Source organism: Schistocerca nitens, chromosome 5, assembly GCF_023898315.1.
Source record: "Schistocerca nitens isolate TAMUIC-IGC-003100 chromosome 5, iqSchNite1.1, whole genome shotgun sequence".
NCBI lineage: Eukaryota > Metazoa > Arthropoda > Insecta > Orthoptera > Acrididae > Schistocerca > Schistocerca nitens.
In genome coordinates, this window is record NC_064618.1 from 162,085,969 (window position 1) to 162,094,826 (window position 8,858).

Here is an 8,858-nt window from a genome sequence, read left to right on the forward strand (position 1 = left end):
GACAGGAAGTGCAAAATGGCTAAGCAGGGATGGCTAGAGGACAAATGTAAGAATGTAGTGGCATATACTACTAGGGGTAAGATAGATGCTGCCTACGGGAAAATTAAAGAGGCCTTTGGAGAAAAGGATACCACTTGTATGAATATCAAGAGCCCAGATGGAAAACCAGTTCTAAGCAAAGAAGGGAAGGCTGAAATAAGGAAGGAGTATATAGAGGGTCTAAACAAGGGCAATGTACTTAGGGGAAATATTACGGAAATGGAAGAGGACATAGATGAAGATGAGATGGAAGATATGATACTGCGTGAAGATTTTGACAGAGCACCGAAGGACCTAAGCCTGGGAGTAGACAGCATTCCATTAGTACTACAGATAGCCTTGGGAGAGACAGCCCTTACAAAACTCTACCACCTGGCGAGCAAGACGCGTGAGACAGGCGAAATACCATCACACTTCAAGAATAATATAATAATTCCAACCCCAAAGAGAGCAGGTGTTGACAAGTGTGAAAATTTTCGAACTATCAGTTTAATATGTCATGGCTGCAAAATACTAATAAGAATTCTTTATAGCCGAATGGAAAAACCGGTAGAAGCCGACATCGGGGAAGAGCAGTTTGGATTCCGTAGAAATGTTGGAAGACGTGAGCCAATACCAACCCTACGACCTGTCTTAGAAGAAACATTAAGGGAACGCAAATCTACGTTTCTAGCATTTGTAGATTTAGAGAAAGCTTTTGACAATGTTGACTGGAATACTCTCTTTCCAATTCTGGAGGTGTCAGGGATCAAATACAGAGAGTGAAAAGCTATTAACAGTTCGTACAGAAACCAGATGTCAGTTGTAAGAGTCGAGGGGCGTGAAAGGGAAGCAGTGGTTGGGAAGGGAGTGAGACAGGGTTGTATCCTATCCCCGATGTTATTCAAGCTATATATTGAGCAAGCACTAAAGGAAGCAAAAGAAATTTTGGAGCAGCAATTAAAATCCGTGGGGAAGAAATGAAAACTTTGAGGTTTTACGATGACATTTTAATTCTGTCAGAGACAGAAATGGACCTGGAAGAGCAATGGACGGAATGGTCTTTGTCTCGATAGGAGGATATAAGATGAACATCGACAAAAGCAAAACGAGGATAATGGAATGTAGTCAAATTAAAGCGTGTGATGCTGACGGAGTTACATTAGGAAATGAGGCATTTAAAGTAGTAGATCAGTTTTTCTATTTCGGGAGCATAACCACTCATGATAGTCGAAGTAGAGAGGACATAAAATGTAGACTAGCAATGCAAGGAAAGAATTTCTGAAGAAGAGAAATTTGTTAACATCGAGTATAGATTTAAATGTGAGGAAGTCGTTTCTGAAAGTAGTTGTATGGAGTGTAGCCATGTACGGAAGTGAAATGTGGACGATAAATAGTTTAGACAAAAAGAGAATAGAAGCTTTCGAAATGGGGTGCTACAGAAGAATGCTGATGATTAGATGGGTAGATCATGTAACTAATGAGGAGGTACTGAACAGAAGATAGTGTAGCATGGAGTGCTGCATCAAACCAGTCTCTGGTCTGGTCTGGTCTGAACAATTTTGGGACGTCTTGCCTCAGGAAATGACACAACTATTTCATGACACTCTTTCAACCGAATCTGTGCATGCATCCGAGCCAGGGAGTTACAGGGCTATACTGAGAAATTGGCTCATACTGCCAAATTCGTTGTAGACTTGACTCGATTTTAAAATCACTTAAAGAAAGATCATATCCTCAGAAGCCATGAAGATAAATTTAGTTTCCATTTCCCCTTCCGGGTCATTCGCTTTCCTTGTCGGGTATTGCATTATAAATTCATAAGCTCGGCAGCAAACGAAATTCCCTCGCTTTGTATACCAGAATATCTGTACATAACGTTTACCACTTATTTTTTTCTTTTTACTCTCAGGCAAACGTTTTTCAGTACCCACTGGCTTCAGGCATATTCAATAATTTTAAGACTAACACACTTTTTATATATCCGTTAGCTCTTTTGAAAACACGATTCTATTTGTTTTATTTTGGCGTAACAACTGAATTGTTGACTGCACTTGACGTTTCTGTTAGTAATCCTTTAATGACAAGTGTGATGTGCGTCCCAGGAATGTCTTTCGTTCCCACTTCCACAGGGAGAGCCATGTAACGCTTCTGTGTTGTACTGTCATCTTTTCTTGGGTTTAAGAAGTTTCTGAAGCCATTGTGTGACATCTTACCTTGATAAGGACATTTGATCGTGTACGAATTTGGGAAGGAACGGCAGTTTATGATCTTTTGCTTAGGGTTGTACACACGCTTTGGATATCGCCTGCGACTGTTTCACTACTTCTCACCAGCTTCAACATTTTCGTATCAACCTAGCCTGGTCCAGCAGCCAATTCCAGACGAAACAGGAGCACGTTATAATATGCCCGCATATGTGAAGACAGCATTTCAAAACTGGTTGCATATCATTGCGACAGGTGTGCCGTATTGACAGTGTATGCCAGACACATGTAGTTCGTGTCGTACACTGGAGGAACGAAATGGTTATGTGCACTGAAACCGAATCTGCGTCATTTTCTTCCTACGCTAGGTATATCTATTCCAGTTAAATCATTGTATTCTGAACCACGAATTCCCAACACTGACTGATTTGCTTTCTTCAAGTGAAAGGCTTTTCTGGATGAGTGAAATGAGGAACTAAACAGTATATAGGGAGAAAAATTGCACATTGAGAGAATAACGACGCGTTAAATCTATTTAGCGATGAGAATATTTCTGTAAGAATATACGTAAACAAAGCATTTTACAGCCCCAGTGTAAGACTGCAGTAAGTCATGCGAGCAACTTACGGTTGCAGCGCATAGTGATACGTGACTGCTTCTTACCTTGCGCGATAGCGACTTCAGAAAGTGGAGGTCTTGCAAAAGGAATAATTATGGGAACAAAATGCTTTTTGGCATACGGAATCGCATTCGCTCTGACAACATTTCTCGGTTAGTGTTTTCCTGTTTGATAGATAGTTTACGCAATTACTTGACCTGAAAAATATCTCACGCGACTATAATGACAAGGAAAAGAGTAATGGAGTCGGAATCGTGCACGCAAAGCAAGATACCAGACAGTCTCAAATGCGCAAAAAGTTGGAATGTTCCTCTGTTATACGTACTGTTTGCTATATCGATACGAACATTGGAGAAGTGTGTGTGGAGCGCAGTTCTCTCTCTCTCTCTCTCTCTCTCTCTTTCTCTGCTACTCTAACAGGTTGTACTTATTTTTTCGATGTATATAGAACTGTGCTAAATAGAAAGAATACAATGTCTATGATATTATATGTAGTATTTTTATGATAGTTTTCGATTTGAGATAGTATTCTAATATAATACCACTAATATAAGCGCAGTTCCTTCAATCAGAGAGGCTGCAGAATTAAACCCCTGTGTTGAATGTTGAGGATGAGAAATTAAACTGATGTATAACGATAAAAATGCAATCTCGAAGTGTTGTTTATTATTGAGAATATAACAGAAACTGATGTTTAGTGTTTCATGGTCTCCTCCTTGGACAAAGCGCGCTTTGAACACTTATTTTAGATCGGAGCCGATCAGAGGAATAAATATTGAGAATCGCTGTATGTTGCTGTTTCTCAGAGGCTCTAAATTTCCTTTTATTTTGAACTATTTATTTGGGTGTGGTTAATATTACGACTTTTTCACCACACTCTTCATCATTTACTCATTTTTCTCATTTTTTATTATCTTTTTCACTTTTTTTACTTTACCGATACAACTATTTTCATAAAATTTTGGATGAAATAATATAAGAACCTGTGCTGCAGAAAAAATTTTTCTTGATCTAACTAATTTTCCCTTGTACCTACGAATTCTCGAAGTGTCATAACTTTGGGCCATCTACAAACACATTTCAGTTACATCACGAAGTAAAGTAGCCTCTACGTTTATGTATTGTCCAGAAACACACTAAAACGAAGTAGGTAGGCGTTCTCACTGAGAATTTTCTCCTGCTTGTTCCTTTACCAAGAGTGACTTGTTTCAGTATTCCGTACTGAATCTTTGTTCTGAAGATTTCGTTGGAGGAAGTTGTAGATGATTTTAGGCAATAAAGGAAATTCTTTAAATTATTAACATTCTCAACGTGTCCAAGTACACAAATTTGTATGAAACATCTTGCAAATGTGCAGTGGTATTTAGCAGTTCGGATGTTATAGAGGAGTCAGCTTCACATGGATATTGTTAACACTTAATCCAGTTTGTATATGCATATTCTGAGTTGCAAGAATAGTGTCAACAGTCAGCCATGCCCGCATCTCGTGGTCGTGCGGTAGCGTTCTCGCTTCCCGCGCCCGAGTTCCCGGGTTCGATTCCCGCCGGGGTCAGGGATTTTCTCTGCCTCGTGATGGCTGGGTGTTGTGTGATGTCCTTAGGTTAGTTAGGTTTAAGTAGTTCTAAGTTCTAGGGGACTGATGACCATAGATATTAAGTCCCATAGTCCTCAGAGCCATTTGAAGTCAAGTCAGCCATGTTTAAACATGCATTTGAACCATAAGGCTACCTAAATGTGAGAAAGTCTGTACTTTCGCTTAGTTTTCATTATTCCAGAGCAGGGATAGTAAGACAATTCCGTAGCTGTTATTCTGACGACAAAACGCTGTAGTTATTGTTTCGTAGGGATTGACATGTTGTGTTATCCTGTCACCATTGGCATAATTTCTCCTGGCCAACTCCTACTTCGACATACTGGCTATGAAATATCTTTCCTTGAATAATTTCACGCAGACAGGTTTCCTCATTACATGTTTTAGTAGTCCACAGAAAACTTTTCGTCCGATAATTTACTCACTAGTTCCATGTGAGTTAATCATTTGCAACCAATGGAAAATGCTCCTGTCGGAGTACAAAAAAGGCGAATATGTTCGTCTTTAAACGACTCAGACATAAAAGTGGGGAAGCGGTGGCCTCAATCATCATTCCACTTTCCCTAACAAAAACTTTGGCATATGAACACACTCTTAACACATAACATTCTAACTCCTTTTGCAAAGTCGAACTTCATAGTTACCCTTGATCTCCGTCTCACTGCCAGTGTCTGCACATGTCTCCTCTACTATTGTCTCCTTTTTCTCCCAGTGGTTTTCTTTATCTCTCTGACTATCTTCATCCCTTTCTCATTTCCTCACCACTGCAACTTTTATTGTTTCTCTGTCTCACTGCCATTGTCTTTGTCCCATTAGTTTCCCATCACATTACCGCTGTCTCTTAGTTTCTCGTCTATGGCTGCTGTTTTCCTTCACAGCCACAGCTGTCTGCTCTCATCGAGGAGAGTTTGCCCGATGTATTCATCCGTAGACTGGGAAACGCTGTCATATTTGTTGTTTATATGTGTTGAAGTGTAGAAATGTGTGGGAGTGGGTAAATAAACTACGAGACACTTCTGCACTTCAACACATATAAATAACTCATTGAAATGAAATGAAATGATCGTATGGCATTGTTGGCCGGGAGGCCTCATGCGGGGAAATTAGCCGCCGTATTGCAAGTCCTTTTTAGTTGACGCCACTTCGGCGACTTGCGAGTCAATGATGATCAAATGATGATGAAGAACACCCAGTCATCAGAAAATCGTGTACTATACATTTTTCTGGATACTTTGCTTGTCGATCGCAATTCAAAGAAAACGCCCACCGCGCAAAGTGGCCGGGCGGTTTGAGGTGCCATATCACGGATTGAGCGACCCTTTCGCCGGAGGTTCGAGTCCTCCATCGAGTATGAGTGTGTGTGTTGTTCTTATTATAAGTTAGTTAAAGTAGTGCGTACGTTTAGGGAGCGATGACCTCAGCGGTTTGGTCCCTTAGGAATTCACACGCATTTGACAATTTGAAAACGCCCAGATTGTCATTTATATTTTAATTGGGAATCGCCATTCATTTCGTCCAAATACAAACTGAGTCCTAAGTTAAATTAAAAAAAAAAAAAGGAAATATTCACAACGCCCGTAAAGAATAAAAACAAAAGGTCTCAAGGCGATACTATAAATGTATGGTTTAAATTGACCTCACCACAATACAAACATTTCCTCTAGTTCGAAATGAGTGCAGGACACTCATCCAAATTAGCTTCATTTCACAGAACTTCATATAAAAATGCACAACACTTTCAGGTTACACCTACAGCATAAAAAAATAGAATATGTGGCTCTTTAACTGCAAGTACAAAGAATTTCGTAAGAAAAAATCTTTTTTCTTCATCAGTTAAAACTACATTTATATTCTAGGCTGCATATTACGTGCCTGCTTCACGTGCGTAAGTACGGAAATTTTAAACTCTGGATCACGGTAACTGATAATGACAACGATAAGAATTTAAAGGTTCCCCGAGAACGCCGTCTTTCTGGTGTATCTTGATGAAGCAGAAATATTTTCGAAAATATGAAGATGACATTTCTAGATAAGAGTCCAAAGAATATAAATTTGAAATGCGCCGTTTTCCTTGGTTTATTATTTAGATAATTCCGGGCCCCCGGGGTAAACCACTAAAACCGATTGGACCGTTTTCTCAGCTACCTCCCGCGAACAAACGGTGCTTCCATAAGCCGCCTAAGATCAACCCTAGACCACACCAAATGTAAAAAAAAACAACAGATCTGCTCAATTCGCATGGACTGGAGATAATGTGGTATGTTTAAATTCTGACCCCGTGTTGTAGGATAGTAACAGTATTCCTGAGCTCCAGATAGATATAGAAATGGTCGCTAGACGAACGTCTATCCAAAATACTTAACTCCTTGCCTCTGTGAACGGTATAAGCCGATATATGACCAACTGAAGTACTATATATTTTGTGCGGGGATTCTGAACTCTGACGTGCAAGGTCCTATGAAACCTATCAGTTTGATAGATATTTAATTACATTTTTATAGTAATGTTTATCAATTGTAAAGGAAAATAAGGTTTAATCTTCATTTCATCATTCACTACCAACAGAAAAAATACGATATTTGAACATCTTTAAAAACATACATTTTATGTCTTATCAGTTCATCTGCGTTACTGTTCACTGAATACTTTGTATTCTTGATTTCATTCGGTCTACAATATCTAGCAGTTCCGCTTTTGTATAATCCTGTTTTCCAACCTATTTTTCCACGCTGTTGGAAAAGCATAGCTCTACAGTGATATCAAAAACACAATTATTGTGTGTTTTTTACGTGACGTGTTCAAAGTCTGCCGTCAACACGACGAAGCATGTCTACATCTAACGCCTTCCATCCTGGAAGTTACACGAACTGGGAATATCGATCACTGGACGATATGTTCTTCTTGTCTAGAATTTCGGCGGACAACCGTCTTCAGATGATTTTTATGACTAGCGACATCTAGTGCTACAGCTCTATATCGCGTCGTATTGTGAGGCAGACTTTGAAGAGGTAGAGTTATTGTGAGAAAAACTTAAACCAAAAAGATGCTGGCGGTCATATGATTTTTAAGTCTATAGTCATGCCATATAATTAACCAGTTTTATTCGGGGTGTTGAAAATTAATGCCTCCTAATTTTTAATGGACCTCTTAAGGCTTAATAAATAAAATAACCTTTATTAACATTCCACATCTTTATTCTTCATGTCTACATATTTACTTCTCGGCGTAGTCGCCCAGGCGACGGGCACATTTCTCCCATCGAGAGACCATTTTCTTGATACCGCCGCTGTACAATGACTGACTTTGTTGACGGAGCTACAACCTCACCTCCACATACACGGCTTCATCACTAACAAAGTGAAGTCTCGGAGCTGTTCTTTATGTTTTGGAAATAGCTCAAAACCCTAATGATTACCTGATATTGTCACGTGTTTCGGAGGCGATCTGAGAATCTAGACACAGTTGTAATTCTTATTACGGAAGTTTATTCGTCCAGATCGCAAGAAAATACACAATGATTACTAGCTTCAGAGAAATTAAGTCGCCATCTTCAGATCGTTTGTTTAGAATAATTTGTACATTTCCCTAATCCATTTCGTTGACTGTTCTCGTTAGTTGATAACAATAATAACAACCGTGTTTGGATGAAAATTGGGTGGCACCAAGTCGGAACGCCTGGGATGATGATCGATCACAGTAAACCAAAGGCGTCGGATTGTTCCAGATGTCGCAGCACTTGTGCGTGGTCTCGCATTGTCATGCTGAAGGCTAGGGTGGTGCAAGGGTGGAAGAAACATTCCATTTCGAAACTCCATTAATTACAGAACGCTGTTTCTCACGCACCAACGTAGTTACGTTCCACGCTCTATTTCGGAGCCCTCTATTAGCAGAGCACTGCAGATAAGAAATGTGTGTGTAATCTTATGGGATCTTATGGGAACTGCTAAGGTCATCAGTCCCTAAGCTTACACACTACTTAACCTAAATTATCCTAAGGACAAACACATACACACATGCCCGAGGGAGGACTCGAACCTCCGCCGGGATCAGCAGCACATTCCATGACTACAGCGCCTTAGTCCGCTCGGCTAATCCCGCGCGACTGCAGATATGTAGACACGAAGAATAAAGATATAGAATGTTAACAACGTTTATTTTCTTGTAAAAGGTTCAAGTGTTGTCATATACAAATTTCAACGGTATTACTTTTCAGCACGTCCTCGTATGTTGACAGAAGGAAACTAGTCTGTGCACCGTTTCTGGACTTTTAATCTGTCAAAAAGAGGGTGGACAGGTGAAGCAATCTGTTTTCCTTGAGCTCACACATATAGATATGTATTTTCAGGCGTTGACTGCACCACCCTTCACAAAAAATGGCTTACCACAAATGCAGGTACAGCTGACACGTCTTGCGTCTGAAACG